Source organism: Callionymus lyra, chromosome 19, assembly GCF_982586985.1.
Source record: "Callionymus lyra chromosome 19, fCalLyr1.hap1.1, whole genome shotgun sequence".
Taxonomy (NCBI): domain Eukaryota; kingdom Metazoa; phylum Chordata; class Actinopteri; order Syngnathiformes; family Callionymidae; genus Callionymus; species Callionymus lyra.
In genome coordinates this window covers 2,634,433-2,656,348 of record NC_141836.1, presented here as the reverse complement: position 1 = coordinate 2,656,348, position 21,916 = coordinate 2,634,433, and the positions used below count along the sequence as shown (strand labels likewise).

The 21,916-nt window shown below is 42.1% G+C and overlaps 2 long non-coding RNA genes across 2 annotated transcripts; one reads left to right on the top strand and one right to left on the bottom strand.

The window, feature by feature from the left end:
- The first annotated feature begins 9,679 nt into the window (after positions 1-9,679).
- Positions 9,680-21,431, top strand: LOC148058933 (uncharacterized). The gene is made up of 3 exons (XR_015709389.1): positions 9,680-9,759; positions 20,534-20,640; positions 20,763-21,431. It is a non-coding gene; the product is annotated as an uncharacterized LOC148058933 (long non-coding RNA).
- LOC148058932 (uncharacterized) lies at positions 19,982-21,865 on the bottom strand. Its single transcript, XR_015709481.1, has 3 exons — positions 21,780-21,865; positions 20,203-20,328; positions 19,982-20,126 (listed from the first exon to the last, which is right to left on the bottom strand). It is a non-coding gene; the product is annotated as an uncharacterized LOC148058932 (long non-coding RNA).
- Between the last annotated feature and the right edge of the window lie 51 nt (positions 21,866-21,916).

The window sequence follows — 21,916 nt, the reverse complement described above, 5'->3', positions numbered from 1 at the left end:
AGGACAATACATATGAATTAAAACAACTGTAGACAGTGGAGAATTTTAACCTTTTAGAAGGACGGAGATGGAAATTCTGTGCAATGAACATTGACTCTGAATCCTGTGAGAGAAATAAATAAATGACAAATTTGAGTGACGTTTTACATCAAGACTCCTGACAGTTACTCTTATAAGAAAAAAGGTCAACATTTAAAATAGGCAGAATACATTTGTGTCATGCTTATGTTCATAGCTTTGTTTATTGGACATAATCAATCGTTTTAGCAACACTAGAGGGCAGCAGAGAGTACAAGTTGCTTTGCGTGCAGGTGGAGAGACAGGACGAGCTAATGAGATCACCTGTGCAGGTGAAGCTTCTGTCTACAGAGCATGACTACAGCCAAGGTAATGTTAAACTCTTCTGTTAAATTGTTCTCATTTGGAGAGAATATCTAAGGATTATGGACATAAACTTGTAGTGTGACTGCAGTTCACACTTTTAATGATGTCGTCATGAAGTAGAAAAATGATTAATGACATACATGACCTTAATAATTAAGTCAGATCTACTGTATGTTCATGTGTTGTAAATCTAAAACGTACCGAGAAAGTAGAATTCTAGTGTTTCTGATCCCATCATGCAGGGAATAGCAGGTTTGATATAAATGTACATGAATTGATTCATTAAAGATATTATTACATTTGTCTCTTTTAACATTAAGACTTCATCACAAAGTATCATTTCTGGAGATGATTTGACTTCAATGTTGACAACAGTTTATACTGAGTGGATCTAGTATAACACTGACAGACCCGGCTGCAGAAAAACATTTAAGGGGGGGCATTACATTTTTTCAGGGGGGCAAACTTTTCAACCTAAAAACGTATTGGCTTCAGGCTGAACAATGGCTCTGGGACGACTCGCACAGTGCAGAGAAATAATTCTCCCATTACTAAAAAGTGATGCTTGATCCCAAAATCTAAACAAAAACAACCAACAAGAAAGTTTAGTGCTGTGTCCATGTATTAAACTAAAGCACCACAGCTTCACTTCTACTAAAACATAAGCACTGAAGTCAACCTGAACACTGGATTGAACATCAAATAAGTTTTCATCTCATTGAACAAAATCATGGTAGGTGTGATGTGTGATCTGTTTGATACTTGATGAAGCCCAGTTGCTGAAAAGGATGTTTTTTAAAGGTCACCAAATGACCAACATGACAATACAGGATCATGCAGGACCAGATGACCGGCGCTGCCATGGCAATGCCCCCCGACCCCAACAAAGCTTTCAAGGTGAGATCGTGGGCAGTTTGATGATTGGATGGTGTCACGTGACCTCTGCTCTCCCGTGTTGCGTCAGAGCGAGTGGGAGGCTCTGGAGATCGTGGAACACAAGTGGGCGCTGGAGAACGTGGAGGACGAGCTGATGTCCAAAGACCTGCAGTTCGGAGCCTTTTTCAGCCAAGACATGAAAGCCACCGTCTTCTGAGATCAACTCAAGAACCTCCAGAGAACGACCTTCGACGCCGCCGTCGTGCCTTATGAACGTCTAGATGTGAAAGTGTGTGTATTTTAAAAAAAAAGTGTCAAATCAGTTTTAAACCCTCGAAACATCCGTGATTGTGTGGAAATGATGTCGATGTGACACTGGTTTGATCAAGAATGTGTTTTCAATCATCACTTCATATTTTTCCCTTACTTTTAGTCATCAAAACGTGCAAATAAAAGTGGTTATAATAAAAGAATGCAGTGATTTTCTCAGTTACAATGAGAGAAAAATAAATGAATGAATTTGTCTAATTCAAAATTGAATTTGATTGGATGAATGTTGGTAGTTCAGTGGGCGGAGCCTACGAGTCTAAATATATATAATAAAGACATTTCTAACTGCAATAAAAAAGAACGTAAAATAATTGTATTAAAACTTTTTTTTATATATTTAGGTATAGTTCGACATACATTATGAATTTGACATATTTCTATATATAATAAAATATATATTATATACATTTCGTACTCAAAGTACTGTTAGCAGTGTGAGATATAATGAACATGTAGAATCATTCATGTCATGATTTTTTATCTCAATGTTTTTGTTGTATTTAATTGAACAGGTTTGTTTGAAATAAAAGGAGGAATATCACAGTGCAAATGTATCCATGACTGAACTATTTTCAATAAACGTACTTGGGGGAAAAAAAAAGAAAGTTTCTTGTTCCTTCATCAGCGACGACTGCATCAGCTGGTTCAGCGTCTGCAGTAACTTCTGCAGCACGTTATACATTATTCATGTTTGCATTTATTTGTGGAATTAAGAAGATAAATGTTTAGTAAATATTTCAGGATTTAATAACTGACCACTTTTATATTCACCTTTGTTTCAATGAACACTAGAGGACATGAGAGCGTCTTCTTTTCGATGCGTCAATTCAATGCTGAAAATTTGACTTCACTTCAACTTCAGTGTCACATGAGTCTTATAACTTAGTTTCTGTGGCAACAGCTCAGCCTTCGTGGTCCAGTGGTTACAGTGATTGATCTTTTTTAAGATCCGTGACCTCTTATGACCTGGGTTCAAGTCCACTTATTTCCTTCACCTTCATAGTTGACTTGTTATCTAGGACCTGAGTGAGTGTTCTCTTGTGATCCTGCAGGGGGCGGCACAAGCTGATCAAGTTGTATTATTTCAAGAATTCATCTTCATGTTAATGAAACTTTTGTTGACTTCTCTGTCTTCTATTATTATCACCATCATCTTCTTCCACAATTTATAGCTCAGTGACTAAGTTGCCGGCATTTTTGGATTTTGCAGGTTGCTGGTTCAATTCCCAGATATGTCCTCAACACTTTGAATCACTTTAGTCTACTCTTTGTAATGAGTTCAAGTACCAATTTGGCATCTTTGACTTCCTGTTCACTTCACTTTAACTTCCCATTTATTTCACTTTTTCACTTCAACTTCAGTGTCACCTGGTCTTATAAGTTAGCTTCTGTGGCAACAACTCAGCCTTCGTGGTCGAGTGGTAACACTTCTTGTCCTTTTTTTAAGATCCACGACCTCTTATGACTTGGGTTCAAATCCACTTATTTCCTTCACCTTCATGGTCGACCTGTTATCGAAGACCTGACAGGCTGTTCTCTTGTGATCCTGCAGGGGGCGACACAACCTGAACAAGTTTAATTATTTAATATTTCAATGATTGGTCTTCATTTTGATGACATTTCGTTGACTTCTCTGTCTTCTATTATTATTACCAATGGTTCTATCAAGAACTTCTAGCTCAGTGAGTTAATTTGCTGCAATTTTCAGTTCTGCAGGTTGTTGGTTCAAACCCCACTGACAATTTTAACTACACAAGTCTACATTTAAAGTGTAAAAGTGTTAATTCAGCAGTCATCATAGTATCTGCTCTGGTTGAGTGGTAAGAGCAGTTGTCATTGCTTCATTGTGAAGACCATGTGGTTGTGAGTTCAAATCCCACCAACCCTCCTTCTCATTTTTATCACTTCTGTCCAAACATTCAATATAAATATGTCCTAATCAAATGATTATTTGTGGACAGCCGTGGTTCGGTGGTCAGAGCAAAAGTCCCTGCTCAAGTGTGAAGTTGAAGGTTGTGAGTTCAAATCCCACCAACCCTCCTTCTCATTTTTATCACTTCTGTCCAAACATTCAATATAAATATGTCCTAATCAAATGATTATTTGTGGACAGCCGTGGTTCGGTGGTCAGAGCAAAAGTCCCTGCTCAAGTGTGAAGTCGAAGGTTGCGGGTTCAAAGCCCACTGTTCCACAAATCAGAGCGGAAACCCAAACATATGAACACTGATGTGTTTAAAGTGAGCTAAGCTGCGGCGTGACATTTGAGACATAAACGAAAGATGGTGGTCAAAAGAAAGATGGTGGACAAGGATGAAAAATGGTGGACAAGGACAAAAGAAAGATGGTGGACAAGGATAAAAGAAAGATGGTGGACAAGGATCAAAATTGAGAAGTGATTGACAGTCATGTGCAAGAAGCAAAATAAAAGATTTTTATTTTATGAAAAATTGATATTTTTCTTTTTTTCTCCAATTTTCATCCACCTTACTCAGCCCCACTCACCCTTGTACCAAGTCACTCCATCTTTTGTCCACTCTAGGACTTCATGCAAATGTCTGAACACATCATATGTTTGGGTTTCCGCTCTGATTTGTGGAACAGTGGGATTTGAACTCACAACCTTGGGGACTTCACACATGAGCAGGGACTTTTGCTCTATCCACTCAACCACCACTGTCCACAATTGATCATTTGATTAGGATATATTTATGTGGATAATTTCAACAGAAGTGATAAAACCAAATGAGAGATTGGTGGGATTTGATCCCACAACCTGAGGGAGTTGACACATGTGCAAGGACTTTTGGTTTAACCACTCAACCACCACTGTCCACAAATAATCATTTGATTAGGATATATTTATGTGGATAATTTCAACAGAAGTGATAAAACCAAATGACAGATTGGTGGGATTTGATCCCACAACCTCAGGGAGTTGACACATGTGAAGTGACTTTTGGTTTAACCACTCAACCACCACTGTCCACAAACAATGAATTGATTAGGATATATTTATGTTTAGCATTTGGACAGAAGTGATAAAATCAAATAACACATTGATGGGATTTGATCCCACAACCTGAGGGAGTTGACACATGTGAAGTGACTTTTGGTTTAACCACTCAACCACCACTGTCCACAAACAATGAATTGATTAGGATATATTTATGTTTAGCATTTGGACAGAAGTGATAAAATGAAATAACACATTGATGGGATTTGATCCCACAACCTGAGGGAGTTGACACATGTGAAGTGACTTTTGGTTTAACCACACAACCACCACTGTCCACAAATGATCATTTGATTAGGATATATTTATGTCCAACATTTGGACAGAAGTGATAAAATCAGAGATGTAGTCAGTGGGACTTGAACCCACAACCTACCAGATGGACTACCAGATTCTATCCCAGTGAGCTAATTCACTACACTTACAAATGTCTTAAAGCCCATTTATCTTTCTTAACGTCTCAATTGTCAATGACAATTTCAGTAAAATGTGGGAGTTGAACCTACAGGTGTTCTTCATCTCAACTCTGCAATACAGGTATTGATCCCAATGAGCTATTCAGCCACATATGAGAGTTTTCCATTCTAATATTTATCCAACTAACATAAACAGTGATGAGTATTAAAATGCAAGAGCTGGGATTTGAACCAATGACTCTGCAAGTGTTGAGCTGAGACTCCACCATTAGACCACAGGAGGACATGAGTTTGACAAGAGTTTTGCTCTTAATGAAGAGTAAAGACAAGGATTACTCTGAAAAAGAATCCCAACCATTAGTCGACATGAGGGTGAGTAGAAAAGGTGGGAAGAGTTCACACAGTTGGCTGTTACCTCAATTCAAATAGGAACGATACAGGGATGCTTATTGACAATAAGGTCATATCAAATGACTTTTAAACACATTTTAAAAAGACTTTATAGATAAAGGACAATACATATGAATTAAAACAACTGTAGACAGTGGAGAATTTTAACCTTTTAAAAGGACGGAGATGGAAATTCTGTGCAATGAACATTGACTCTGAATCCTGTGAGAGAAATAAATAAATGACAAATTTGAGTGACGTTTTACATCAAGACTCCTGACAGTTACTCTTATAAGAAAAAAGGTCAACATTTAAAATAGGCAGAATACATTTGATAGAATCAACATACAAGTGTCATGCTTATGTTCTTTTGTTTTATTTTGAAGGTGGTTTTCCGTTTTCATGTGTCCTGTGTTTTGAGTGACAGACGCTGGCAGGTGCGCGGCTGGGGATGATGGAGTGGCGGGTTCTTCCCATTGATAAGGAGCGTCTCTACCCGGAAGAACTCGCCAGAGTATTGCGTTTCCAGACCAGGTTGGCTGTCCTTTCGATCTCGCTCCTCGCCTTTGAATCACAACTGGATAATCCTTTGGATACTCCTGACGTTGTCAGCACTTTTATTTACTCAAGTGAGTCCTTTTGTCTTTTTGTTTTAGTTGCTGTTGGGACCCCGATCTCCAGAAGTGCCCTGCCTTCGCCCCGAGTGCCTGTTTTGTTTTTTTGTTCCTATTACGGACCGCTCTGGATCTATATAAGACTTTTTTTTCTGAATTTTTCCTCCGTGGATTATTTAGAAGATAGCTGGGAAGGGCGACAGGTCTTGATACCTTCACTTAAACTTAGCGTTACATTTACCGATGTCAATAAAATGAAAAGAGACTTTAATAAACCACAACATGTACCTCTGCTCCTTCCAGCTGGACACTCAACATCCTTATCCTTCAACAGTGGACACTGTGACGTCACTCCTTCAACATCCTTATCCTTGAGAGAAAAGATCATTTAATATCAGATGATTTTTGAGAATCTATCAGTGATAGTTTGGTAGATTCTTCCGCGTCTGACCGTTATAAACCTCCTTGTAGGTGGACAACGCATGCGCAAATGCGTCGTTGATTTCCAACCTCGTGTACTGTACTGACACTAATAGAATGTTTTTCCATCATATTTGTCCATCATGATGAGTGCCATGGATCATACATGAACACACATGTTTAATGATAAATATTTGTTACCAGAGAACAATTGTTTCAACTGTAATGAAGCATACATGTTTGATATTTACCAATTAGTGTTAAATATTAGCTATATTGATGTTTGAGATAAAATGGGGACCCTTGAAATAAAAAGAAAGACCCACACTGTTAAGTCTTTCTGTAGGTTTGTTTATTGGACATAATAAATCGTTTTAGCAACACTAGAGGGCAGCAGAGAGTACAAGTTGCTTTGCGTGCAGGTGGAGAGACAGGACGAGCTAATGAGATCACCTGTGCAGGTGAAGCTTCTGTCTACAGAGCATGACTACAGCCAAGGTAATGTTAAACTCTTCTGTTAAATTGTTCTCATTTGGAGAGAATATCTAAGGATTATGGACATAAACTTGCAGTGTGACTGCAGTTCACACTTTTAATGATGTCGTCATTAAGTAGAAAAATGATTAATGACATACATGACCTTAATAATTAAGTCAGATCTACTGTATGTCCATGTGTTGTAAATCTAAAACGTACCGAGAAAGTAGAATTCTAGTGTTTCTGATCCCATCATGCAGGGAATAGCAGGTTTGATATAAATGTACATGAATTGATTCATTAAAGATATTATTACATTTGTCTCTTTTAACATTAAGACTTCATCACAAAGTATCATTTCTGGAGATGATTTGACTTCAATGTTGACAACAGTTTATACTGAGTGGATCTAGTATAACACTGACAGACCCGGCTGCAGAAAAACATTTAAGGGGGGGCATTACATTTTTTCAGGGGGGCAAACTTTTCAACCTAAAAACGTATTGGCTTCAGGCTGAACAATGGCTCTGGGACGACTCGCACAGTGCAGAGAAATAATTCTCCCATTACTAAAAAGTGACGGTTGATTCCCAAAATGTAAAAAAACAACTAACAACCAACAAGAAAGTTTAGTGCTGTGTCCATGTATTAAACTAAAGCACCACAGCTTCACTTCTACTAAAACATAAGCACTGAAGTCAACCTGAACACTGGATTGAACATCAAATAAGTTTTCATCTCATTGAACAAAATCATGGTAGGTGTGATGTGTGATCTGTTTGATACTTGATGAAGCCCAGTTGCTGCACATTGGCGCACGCATTGACGCACATTCTTCTTCTGAGAGTTGTAACACAGCGTCTCTTAACTGTTGAGCATGGTCCCGTCGTCTCGCACCAACGTCCATCTCCTCACTTTCGCTCTTCACTTTCCCGTACATACCGGCGACGTTCGTTAGCAAAGTTCGTTGCTAATAACCGTTAGCTTCGCCTCAGGAGCAGGTCCGAAAAAGTCGCTTCTGACACCAATGTAACGTTTGGTCCTCCACACATGACCAGACGGTTGTCTTGCACAGATATTGTTTCTTTGTTCGCTGTACTCACAGAGAGGTTATTGTTTCGGCCACAACCAACGCCGCTCGTTCTTCACACCACTAGTTGAACGCGAACTCTCTCTAACAACAACTGCGCGTGCGCACAGACTCACCTTCTTAAAGTGCCCGCAACATTAATGAACAGAACAAACAGGATCGTTACAATATATATACAGTATATACACACACACACACACACACACACGTCTATACACATACACACACACACACACACACGTCTATACACATACACACATATACACACACACGTCTATACACATACACACATATATATATACACACACGTCTATACACATACACACATATACACACATATATATACACACACGTCTATACACATACACACATATACACACACACACGTCTATACACATACACACATATACACACATATATATACACACACGTCTATACACATACACACATATATAAACACACACACGTATATATATATACACACACACACACACACACACGTCTATACACATACACACATATACACACACACGTCTATACACATACACACATATATATACACACACGTCTATACACACACATATATACACACACACGTCTATACACATACACACATATATATACACACACGTCTATACACATACACACACATATATACACACACACGTCTATGCACATACACACATATATGTACACACATATAAACACACGTCTATACGCATTGACACACACACACGTATTGACGCACATTGACGCACATTGACACACACGTATTGACGCACATTGACACGCGCGCACGCATTGACGCACATTGACACGCACGGGCGCATTGACGCACATTGACACGCGCGCACGCATTGACACGCACGGGTCACCCAGTATTATACAGAGCACCCCCCGACGTCGGATTCAAACGACCCGGGTTACATTTGACGCGTCGCCCATCTCTTCGTTGCCTTGGTAACGTGACGTGTCGCTGTTTCATTTGGCTACCGTAATTCTACAACTATGAAGCTCATTTGAAATGTTTAATGTCAACAGTGTGATTCTAATCCTGATTGTGCTTAACGACCTCAAACCACTTTAAGGAGGTACAGAGTGAATATAAATCGGTAAAAATGCTTAATTTTAATTTTTTGGAGCTTGGATTGTTTACGCATCGCGGAAGTCAAGAAGCTCTCGCGGATTAAAACATGCTTAAAAGGTCCTGTAAAAGTGACTATATTGTATATTTTTAGGTGTTTCAACTCCATAATGTTGACATTGATTTATGAATGAGTAAAATAAAGTCTGTGCTATTTCGCTTGATCCTCTTTATAATCCGGTGCGCTTTTCTATGAAAATAGAAGCTTTCATTGAGATTGCGTTTATGGACATATGTTTTCTTTTTATTTAGCTGCGATTATGAGCGTCTACGTGACGTTTGTCAACATTAATCGCGATTCTGCAGGGGTGACGTCACACATGCTAATCAACTGATCCTGCAGCGGTGACGTCACACCACAGGAATACAATGAGATATTGTGCTTGTTTGTTTAAAAGCGCCATGAATACAATAGTAGATGCGTGCTTGTATAAAGACCGAGTTAAGTTTAGTTTAAATTTAGCGTCAGCTAAAAAGTTTTCAAATTGCCGCATACGCAACTTCCGGATGATGACGTCACACTTGTTGACAAAGATCGATCGCATTTTATCCTCACGTTTGTGCATAACTTGACGGAATCAGGTGCGCGTCACTCGTCTATTGAGGTAAGATATCATTATTGCTTTAAGACTCAGAAATAATGTTTCATTGCGTGTAATGTGACTTTCTGTGGTGCGTTAACACGAGAGCTAGTTCGCTAAAACTTCGCTTTTTTAATTATAATGTAACTCACACACGTATTTTGTTTGTTATTTTGAAGGACGAAAATATATTTATATTCCAATAAAAAGTTTGCTATATTGGTGGGTCATGGTAGGCGATTTATTTTATTAATATTCAAGATTCTTAGCTACGGCACCTTCAACACATTCAACGCTTGTTAACCATACAACAGCACGAACGTTTAATCGGCGTGTTAAATAACAGATGCGGTGAACTCTGAGCCGCTGAAGCATCTGAACACCACGCGATAACAAAATATAAAGTGCAACTTACTTTCAAAACAAAGTGAAACAGTACAATATAAAATACTATCGAAAATATACACTTGAATAAAGTTATAAAACAATGCTTCAAGTTTCACACAAAAACTTAAATAGCTGCTTCGACACAACATTCATTTACACACAGCAATATAAACAATAATATAAACGTATTGTTTAGGCTCACCTAGGAGTGATAAGCGAGTGTATTCAGTAAAATTGCAGGAGCGTTGGCACACTTTACAGCTTAATGTGGACAAAACTGAAACTCTGGTGATTGCTCCTGATGATAAGATTCCATGGTTGAGTCAGTACTTGGGTGACTTAGGTCAGTCTGTCAAACTGAGCCTGAGAAACCTGGGTGTTGTATTTGATAAAGACATGTCTCTTGTTCAACACTGCAGAAAACTGACCAGAAACTGTTTCCTTCAACTGAGAAAAATCTCTAAACTTAGGAAAATGTTGTCACAACATGATCTGGAGCTTGTAATCCATGCGTTTGTTTCTTCTCGTCTGGACTATTGTAACGGTTTGTTTTCATGTCTTAACAAGAAGGAGCTGTCTCGTCTGCAGTTGATTGAGAACTCTGCAGCGAGAATTCTGACCCGCTCAAGTAGAAGAACTCACATTTCTCCGATCCTTAAAACTCTTCACTGGCTTCCAGTTTCTTTCAGGATCAACTTTAAAATTCTGGTTCTTACTTTCAGAGCTATTCATGGTCAGGCTCATCCTTACATCACTGATCTGATCCAGCCTTACACCCCAGCTCGGTCTCTGAGGTCTGTGGATCAGAATCTACTGATGGTTCCACGCACACGGCTCAGGACCAGAGGAGAGAAATCTTTTCAGGCTGTTGCTCCTAAGCTTTGGAACAATCTTCCTCTCTCTTTGCGCTTGATGGAGTCTACTGACTCCTTTAAGAAACATCTTAAGACGTTTCTATTTGTTCAGGCTTTTCCTTGAATTTCTCGAACTTGTTGTTCTCGGTGTTGTCTTGATCTTTGAAGTATGTACTGTTTTGAGTATTGTTTTTGATTGTTAAAGCGCTTTGTGACCCTGGTCTCGAAAAGCGCTATATAAATAAATATTACTTACTTACTTATTTACTTACACGTGTCTCAGTCTCTGAGCCGCTGAAGCATCTGAACACCACGCGTCTCATCCGTGGAACGCAGGTAAAAAACAATGGCTGTCTTAAAGCGACAGTGTCTTAATGCGATACATGCATTGAAAAGTAATAAAACATAAAACACGAAAATAACAACTGGGTTTAATTATATACTTCCAGTGAAAATAATTGAAACATAAAACGACAAATAAACGGCTGGGTTACATTACTAAAAACTAAAGCCTGACAGAGGGGGAGTGGCGCGGGAATGAACTACCGTACTTACTGGCGCGCGCATGTACAGACAGCATATACATCTGTTGTTTTGAGCGAGCACCATAAACCGAATATACACAATAATCCATAGTGGTATTGGTTACAAGTGTCTACACGTGGTGTTCACTGCGCAGGTTAACTGTACCGCATTACAAGTAATAGAATGTAACTTAATGTTGGTGAACCACATAGCAATTCATCTACATTAGAAGTCTAAAAAGCGAATGGTAGTACAGTCACGGTGAATACAATTGTATAAATCGTTTAATTCATTTAAATATAAGTCAGCAGATGGAGAGACTTACCACAGTCTTTACCAATGGAAACATGGCGGTGGTCCATGAGGTCCAATTACTCTAGAAACTTCTGGATCATTTGAAATGGGCGGAGCATATTAAGATATTAACACTGAATATTGTTAAATTGACCCTTGACAGTGTTCATTCACTTTTTACACTGAATAAATAACACCTGGGTTTTAACTCTGGATATTGACAACAGCACTGCAGGGGGAGGAGCCACGTTTTACACCTGTTGTTGTTGTGTTACATCTGGAAGAGTTAAACCAGTCTATGAAATAGTTAAAATACATTAACACTTCCTTTTTGACACTTGGAAATTTACTGTGCACGAACGCACACATTAAACAAATGCGCACACCCACATAAAACAAACGCGCACGCACACATAAAACACACGCATGCGTACACGGACATGCACTGACAAACGCACACACACACGGTGACATGCACACATAAAACACACGCACGCACGCACACATAAAACAAACGCGGACGCACACATAAAAGAAACGCGCACGCACACCTAAAACACACGCATGCACACACAGACATGCACTGACACACGCCCACACACACGGTGACATGCACACATAAACACACGCACGCACGCACACATAAAACAAACGCGGACGCACACAAAACAAACGCGCACGCACACATTAAACACACGCATGCACACACAGACATGCACTGACACACGCACACACACACGGTGACATGCACACACAAAACACACACACGCACGCACACGCAGACACACACTGACACATGCGCACACACACCAGTGACATGCACACAAACGCATAACTACACATCACAAACAAACCTATATATTTTTTTTTTAATCTGCGCTGTTGTGAAAGTGTGTTTCCCCTCTGGGGATGAATAAAGCTTTTCTATTCTAAAAAAAATCCGCGTTTGTTTTATGTGTTCGTGCGTGCGTGTGTTTTATGTTTGCATGTCACCGTGTGTGTGTGCGTTTGTCAGTGCATGTCTATGTATGCATGCGTGTGTTTTATGTGTGCGTGCGCGTTTGTTTTGTGTGCGTCCGCGTTTGTTTTATGTGTGCATGTCACCGTGTGTGTGTGCGTGTGTCAGTGCATGTCTGTGTGTGCATGCGTGTGTTTTAGGTGTGCGTGCGCGTTTCTTTGATGTGTGCGTCCGCGTTTGTTTTATGTGTGCGTGCATGTGTTTTATGTGTGCATGTCACATGAAACAAATGCGCGCACGCACACATAAAACAAACGCGCACGCACACATAAAAAAAATGCGCGCGCGCACACATAAAACAAATGCGCGCGCGCGCACAAAACACACGGATGCATACACAGACATGCACTGACACACGCACACACACATGGTGACATGCACACATAAAACACACACACGCACGCACACGCAGACACACACTGACACATGCGCACACACACCAGTGACATGCACACAAACGCATAACTACACATCACAAACAAACCTATAAAATAAATAAAACAAACAAACCTATTTTGTTTTGTCAGTGCATGTCTGTGTATGCATGCGTGTGTTTTATGTGTGCCTGCGCGTTTGTTTATGTGGGTGTGCGCATTTGTTTTATGTGTGCGTGCGTGTGTTGTGTGCGTGTGCGTTTGTTTTACGTGTGCATTTGTTTTATGTGTGCAAGCGCATTTGTTGTATGTGTGCTCGTGCGCATTTGTGGGACCGCCCATGAAATACTGCTGGCCCCCCAACTTCCCTCATGACATGGGGGAGTGTGCGTGTGTCAGTGCATGTCTGTGTATGCATCCGTGTGTTTTGTGTGCGCGCGCGCGCATTTGTTTTATGTGTGCGTGCGCGCATTTGTTTTATGTGTGCATGCGCGCATTTGTTTTATGTGTGCATGCGCGCATTTGTTTTATGTGTGCGTGCGCGCATTTGTTTCATGTGACATGCACACATAAAACACACGCACGCACGCACACATAAAACAAACACGGACGCACACAAAACACACGCATGCACACACAGACATGCACTGACACACGCACACACACGGTGACATGCACACATAAAACACACACACGCACGCACACGCAGACACACACTGACACATGCGCACACACACCAATGACATGCACACAAACGCATAACTACAGATCACAAACAAACCTATAAAATCCGCGTTTGTTTTATGTGTGCGTGCGTGCGTGTGTTTTATGTTTGCATGTCACCGTGTGTGTGTGCGTTTGTCAGTGCATGTCTGTGTATGCATGCGTGTGTTTTATGTGTGCGTGCGCGTTTGTTTAATGTGGGTGTGCGCATTTGTTTAATGTGTGCGTGCGTGTGTTGTGTGCGTGTGCATTTGTTTTATCTGTGCGCGCGCATTTGTTTTGTGTGCTCTTGCGCATTTGTTTTGTGTGCGCGTGCGCATTTCTTTAATATGTGCGTGCGCGCATTTGTTTTATGTGTGCGTGCGCGCATTTGTTTTATGTGACGTGCGCGCATTTGTTTTATGTGTGCATGCGCGCATTTGCTTTATGTGTGCATGCGCGCATTTGTTTTATGTGTGCGTGCGCGCATTTGTTTTATGTGTGCGTGCGCGCATTTGTTTAATGTGTGCGTGCGCGCATTTGTTTTATGTGTGCATGCGCGCATTTGTTTTATTCATTTTATAGGTTTGTTTGTGATGTGTAGTTATGCGTTTGTGTGCATGTCACCGTGTGTGTGTGCGCGTTTCACTGACACACGCACACACACGGTGACATGCACACATAAAACACACACACGCACGCACACACACACTGACACATGTGCACACACACAAACGCATAACTACACATCACAAACAAACCTATAAAATAAATACGCACGCACACATAAAACAAATGCGCGCGCGCACTCATAAAACAAACGCGCGCACGCACACACAAAACAAATGGGCACGCGCACAAATAAAACAAACGCGCACGCACACACGGTGACATGCACACATAAAACACACACGCACGCACACGCACGCACACACTGACACATGCGCACTCACATCGTGTGTGACATGCACACAAACGCATAACCACACACGCCTTGACGCACATTGACACGCGCGCACGCATTGACGCACATTGACACGCACGCGCGCATTGACGCACATAGACACACACGCGCGCATTGACGCACATTGACATGCACGCGCGCATTGACGCACATTGACACGCGCGCAAGCATTGACGCACATTGACACACGCGCGCGCATTGACGCACATTGACACTCGCAAGCATTGACGCACGCACACGCATTGACACGCACGGGCGCATTGATGCACATTGACACGCACGCGCGCATTGACGCACATTGACACGCGCGCAAGCATTGACGCACATTGACACGCGCGCGCATATTGACACACGCACACGCATTGACACGCACGGGCGCATTGACGCACATTGACACGCACGCGCGCATTGACGCACATTGACACGCGCTCAAGCATTGACGCACATTGACACACGCGCGCATTGACACACATTGACACGCACGCGCGCATTGACGCACATTGACACGCGCAAGCATTGACGCACATTGACACACGCGCGCGCATTGACGCACATTGACACACGCGCACGCATTGACGCAAATTGACACACACACGCACTAACTCTTGCCTTAAGAAGTGACACTTGTCAGGGTGCAGCTTCAAACCCGCAGCAGCCACTCTGCTCAGCACTAGTCGTAGGGAGTGTGTGTGCGTGCGCGTTTGTTTTATGTGTGCGTGCGTGTGTTGTGTGCGTGTGCATTTGTTTTATCGGTGCGCGCGCATTTGTTTTGTGTGCATGCGCGCATTTGTTTTATGTGTGCATGCGCGCATTTGTTTTATGTGTGCGTGCGCGCATTTGTTTCATGTGACATGCACACATAAAACACACGCACGCACGCACACATAAAACAAACGCGGACGCACACAAAACACACGCATGCACACACAGACATGCACTGACACACGCACACACACGGTGACATGCACACATAAAACACACACACGCACGCACACGCAGACACACACTGACACATGCGCACACACACCAATGACATGCACACAAACGCATAACTACACATCACAAACAAACCTATAAAATCCGCGTTTGTTTTATGTGTGCGTGCGTGCGTGTGTTTTATGTTTGCATGTCACCGTGTGTGTGTGCGTTTGTCAGTGCATGTCTGTGTATGCATGCGTGTGTTTTATGTGTGCGTGCGCGTTTGTTTAATGTGGGTGTGCGCATTTGTTTAATGTGTGCATGCGTGTGTGTGTTGTGTGCGTGTGCATTTGTTTTATCTGTGCGCGCGCATTTGTTTTGTGTGCTCTTGCGCATTTGTTTTGTGTGCGCGTGCGCATTTCTTTAATGTGTGCGTGCGCGCATTTGTTTTATGGGTGCGTGCGCGCATTTGTTTTGTGTGCGTGCGCGCATTTTTTTTATGTGACATGCGCGCATTTGTTTTATGTGTGAGCGCGCGCATTTGTTTTATTAATTTTATAGGTTTGTTTGTGATGTGTAGTTATGCGTTTGTGTGCATGTCATTGGTGTGTGTGCGCATGTGTCAGTGTGTGTCTGCGTGTGCGTGCGTGTGTGTGTTTTATGTGTGCATGTCACCGTGTGTGTGCGTGTGTCAGTGAAACACGCACACACACGGTGACATGCACACATAAAACACACACACGCACGCACACACACACTGACACATGCGCACACACACCAGTGGCATGCACACAAACGCATAACTACACATCACAAACAAACCTATAAAATAAATACGCACGCGCACACATAAAACAAATGCGCGCGCACACATAAAACAAACGCGCGCACGCACACACAAAACAAATAGGCACGCGCACAAATAAAACAAACGCGCACGCACACACGGTGACATGCACACATAAAACACACACGCACGCACACGCACGCACACACTGACACATGCGCACACACACCGTGTGTGACATGCACACAAACGCATAACCACACACGCATGGACGCACATTGACACGCGCGCACGCATTGACGCACATTGACACGCACGCGCGCATTGACGCACATAGACACACACGCACGCATTGACGCACATTGACATGCACGCGCGCATTGACGCACATTGACACGCGCGCAAGCATTGACACACGCGCGCGCATTGACGCACATTGACACTCGCAAGCATTGACGCACGCACACGCATTGACACGCACGGGCGCATTGACGCACATTGACACGCGCGCAAGCATTGACGCACATTGACACGGGCGCGCATATTGACAAACGCACACGCATTGACACGCACGGGCGCATTGACGCACATTGACACGCGCGCAAGCATTGACGCACATTGACACACGCGCGCGCATTGACACACATTGACACGCGCGCAAGCATTGACGCACATTGACACGCGCGCAAGCATTGACGCACATTGACACACGCGCGCGCATTGACGCACATTGACACACGCGCACGCATTGACGCACATTGACACACACACGCACTAACTCTCGCCTTAAGAAGTGACACTTGTCAGGGTGCAGCTTCAAACCCGCAGCAGCCACTCTGCTCAGCACTAGTCGTAGGGAGTGTGTGTGCGTGCGCGTTTGTTTTATGTGTGCGTGCGTGTGTTGTGTGCGTGTGCATTAAAACACACATAAACACACGCACGCACGCACACATAAAACAAACGCGGACGCACACAAAACACACGCATGCACACACAGACATGCACTGACACACGCACACACACGGTGACATGCACACATAAAACACACACACGCACGCACACGCAGACACACACTGACACATGCGCACACACACCAATGACATGCACACAAACGCATAACTACACATCACAAACAAACCTATAAAATCCGTGTTTGTTTTATGTGTGCGTGCGTGCGTGTGTTTTATGTTTGCATGTCACCGTGTGTGTGTGCGTTTGTCAGTGCATGTCTGTGTATGCATGCGTGTGTTTTATGTGTGCGTGCGCGTTTGTTTTATGTGGGTGTGCGCATTTGTTTAATGTGTGCGTGCGTGTGTTGTGTGTTGACACGCGCAAGCATTGACGCACATTGACACACAACCGCGCGCATTGACGCACATTGACACGCGCGCAAGCATTGACGCACATTGACACTCGCAAGCATTGACGCACGCACACGCATTGACACGCACGGGCGCATTGACGCACATTGACACGCACGCGCGCATTGACGCACATTGACACGCGCAAGCATATTGACACACGCACACGCATTGACACGCACGCGCGCATTGACGCACATTGACACGCGCGCAAGCATTGACGCACATTGACACACGCGCAAGCATTGACACACATTGACACGCACATGACAATGGACGTGAGGTTCTGGTCTGCAGCCCACATCTCTGTATCGGATAGTCTGTCAAACATAAAAATGTAAACGGTTAGACTTTTATGATGCAATATACGAGGAACTAACTAAACATATACTGTACACACCTCCATGATGATTGCCTTTCTCAAGTGGCTTTGTATGTGCTGTTGGGTTTTGTCCATCTGTGCTGGTCTGAATTTGGTGACCTCACAAAAAGGGCAGTGAAAGAACAAGCAACACTGACGGCTGTGGAGTGAAGTACATCCTCAAACCTGGCTGATGTTTAACTGATCAGCCATTTATGAGATTAATGAAAGCTTTGACAGAAACTGTTTTCTATATCACAGACTAAGCTACACACACAGGCAAATGAAAACAGCCAGAAATATGTTATGTTCACTGAACACATCATTTATGAACACATTTTTCATGTTGTATAAAACTCAAACATTCTATTGAATGACTGAACAATCTACTTTAATATCCTCGTGTCCAATTAGTTCATATTCAACGTCTGCTATCTCTGGTCTGTTTATCTGGATTCTTGTCACGGGGGCAGCAGCTTCAGCAGAGAGGTCCATACTTTCTTCTCCCCAGTTACATCGTCCAGCTCTTTCTGGAGGACCCCCCTGTGTTTCCAGCCCAGTGGAGGAACATGCTTCTTCAGTGTGTTCTGGGTCTTCCCCGGGTTCTACCATCAGTGGAACATGTTCCACTTCATCGGACTTATTCTCAGATGAATAAATTGATCTAAGACAAGAAAAAAATAAGTCAGTTTAGATTTTAAAAAAAGCTCAAACTAATTGAAATTCTCACGGATGCTCCGTTGAATCCATACATTCATTCATTCCCACTGCCACCTCCTAATAAGAAATAATGATCGTTTCTCTGATGCACAAATACTGCAGTGCTGAAGATATTAAACCAAAATTGACATTCATTTTAATTGTACAAGTGATGACATTTGCAAAATTAATCAACATTACATTTAAACATTAAATCACTTTGATAAATGACTAAAAAACATTCTTACATACCTTCCTTCTTCTCTTGAACTCTTTTCCATCTGGTTAAGGAGAAAAATAATTCAAGGAAATGACTCCAGATAAACACAAATCAATATAATAATGTGATTTTTATGAATGCATTTGTTTTTTACCTCTTTTTCTTTTTTTATACCAATAAACTACAGAACATGTGATCAGTAGAACGATCACAGCAACAATAATTCCAGCGACTTCTCCTGGTGTCAAACCTTCTCGACATACAGAGTCAGAAGAAATAGTTCCTTCTCGTAGATATTTTTTTTTATTTTTTTTTTTAGAATCCCTTATTAGTCCCGCGAGGGGAAATTCAGCCATTCACACATACTGATGGGAGTAGGCATGCACACTTGCGCCAAGTTCACCATCAGGAGCAATCAGGGTGAAGTGTCTTGCTCAGGGACACAACGACACAAGCTTGTCTGGAGCTGGGATTGAACCTGCAACCTTTTGGACTGCAGGCAACCACTCTACCATCTGAGCTATGTCACCCCTGTAGATATGTTGAACATCTACAAAGACAAGTGGAGACAGTTTAGAAGAAAACATCTGGAGCAAACATTTGTGAAGCTTCACTCACTGTTTGTGATCCTGACATGACGTGAACGTTCCATTTGAAAATGTTCCTTCACTGCAGGTTCCACACTCAGTGTCTGTGGAGGACGTTCCTGTGAAGAACATTGTGTGTGTCTTATAGTTTCTGCACTCTTGCATTTCACATGTTGGATGTGAAACTCGCCTGCTCTGATGATGAACTGTCCTGGTTCACATGTGGAGTGTTGCTGTGCTGCCACACATGTGTCCACTGAGCCGTCCACACAGAAAAAACCCTCCAGAGGTTCACACTTGGTGTTTGCTGTGAAGGTACAGGATCTGATCTCTCTCAGTCCTGTTAGTCAATAACAAATTCTACATCACATCTACATACTGACCAACTCATCATTCTAGTGAAGAACAAACTTTACCTTCAGTACAGACGAGACACTTGAAACCATGTTTCTCTCGGTTCAATTTGTCCATGTAAGTTCCATCATCACAGACAGTGCAGGACGGAGATGGAAATTCTGTGCAATGAACATTGACTCTGAATCCTGTGAGAGAAATAAATAAATGACACATTTGAGTGACGTTTTACATCAAGACTCCTGACAGTTACTCTTATAAGAAAAAAGGTCAACATTTAAAATAGGCAGAATACATTTGATAGAATCAACATACAAGTGTCATGCTTATGTTCTTTTGTTTTATTTTGAAGGTGGTTTTCCGTTTTCATGTGTCCTGTGTTTTGAGTGACAGACGCTGGCAGGTGCGCGGCTGGGGATGATGGAGTGGCGGGTTCTTCCCATTGATAAGGAGCGTCTCTACCCGGAAGAACTCGCCAGAGTATTGCGTTTCCAGACCAGGTTGGCTGTCCTTTCGATCTCGCTCCTCGCCTTTGAATCACAACTGGATAATCCTTTGGATACTCCTGACGTTGTCAGCACTTTTATTTACTCAAGTGAGTCCTTTTGTCTTTTTGTTTTAGTTGCTGTTGGGACCCTGATCTCCAGAAGTGCCCTGCCTTCGCCCCGAGTGCCTGTTGTGTTTTTTTGTTCCTATTACAGACCGCTCTGGATTTATATAAGACTTTTTTTTCTGAATTTTTCCTCCGTGGATGTTTTGACTTCCGCATCTGGGTCTCCTGCCCTGATCGGTTCGTGACAATAAGAGTTCTGCCACTTTGATGTAGCTTGATATTCTGTACAATCAACTCTTACTTTGTGACCTGTTAGACAAAATAATAAATCACTAGTTTGACTAAGACTTCTGCCTGTTACCTAAAGTAGCAAAAACATTGTCAAAAGTGTTATAGTTGTCATAGTGTCATTGTTGTATGTCTGAACCTCAAACAAAGTCAAGGACCAAGACTGGATCTTACCTGGAAAACACTCTGGACAACATTCTTCTCCTTCATCTGTCCTCAACACATATTCATACCAGTGACAGGTGAGTGTGTTTACCTCCATTATAGTGGAGAGCAACTGTATAAACCAAACAATTATGAACCATCTTCATCAGTCTCACCATATTTAGAAAGTGAGAGTAGATGAGCACAATTTCATTTCAAGACGTCATATCTGGCAGATTCGTCTTTTTATCTGTGTTACTGTCAAGTTTTTTTTATACTTTATTAATGCTTGATGATATTGTCCGTAGGTTTTGCCCGTAGATCAACCATAGGTTTGAATTCCACCTTCTGTGACAAGGCCGTCAGACTTCCTTCGAGAGCTGGTCTACAGTGATCAGGACTTACCAAAGAGGGGTTCACTGAATAAACTTAAAAGAGAACCCATTTAAAATATGCAACAAAACAGTTAAAAAAACACAATCCATGTAAATATGTTGAAACATTGTTAGGGCAGTGACCACTTGTGATGGGACAATACGATACAATGTTGACACTGAGAAAAAAATGTCTTCTACTAAACATGCAAAGAATCAAACTTTGAAACAACTGCAGCAGCAACACGTATTGTTAACAAGTAGATAGTTGTTATCTCACCAGCATCAGCATCACCACTGTTCTCCACATCATCTTAAAACATTCCAGTCAGGTCCCAGGAGGAGAGATCCACCATCTACAATCTGAGGAAACAAAGGAGACAGTTTGATTGCAGAGCTACGACTGTATTCGCTTTT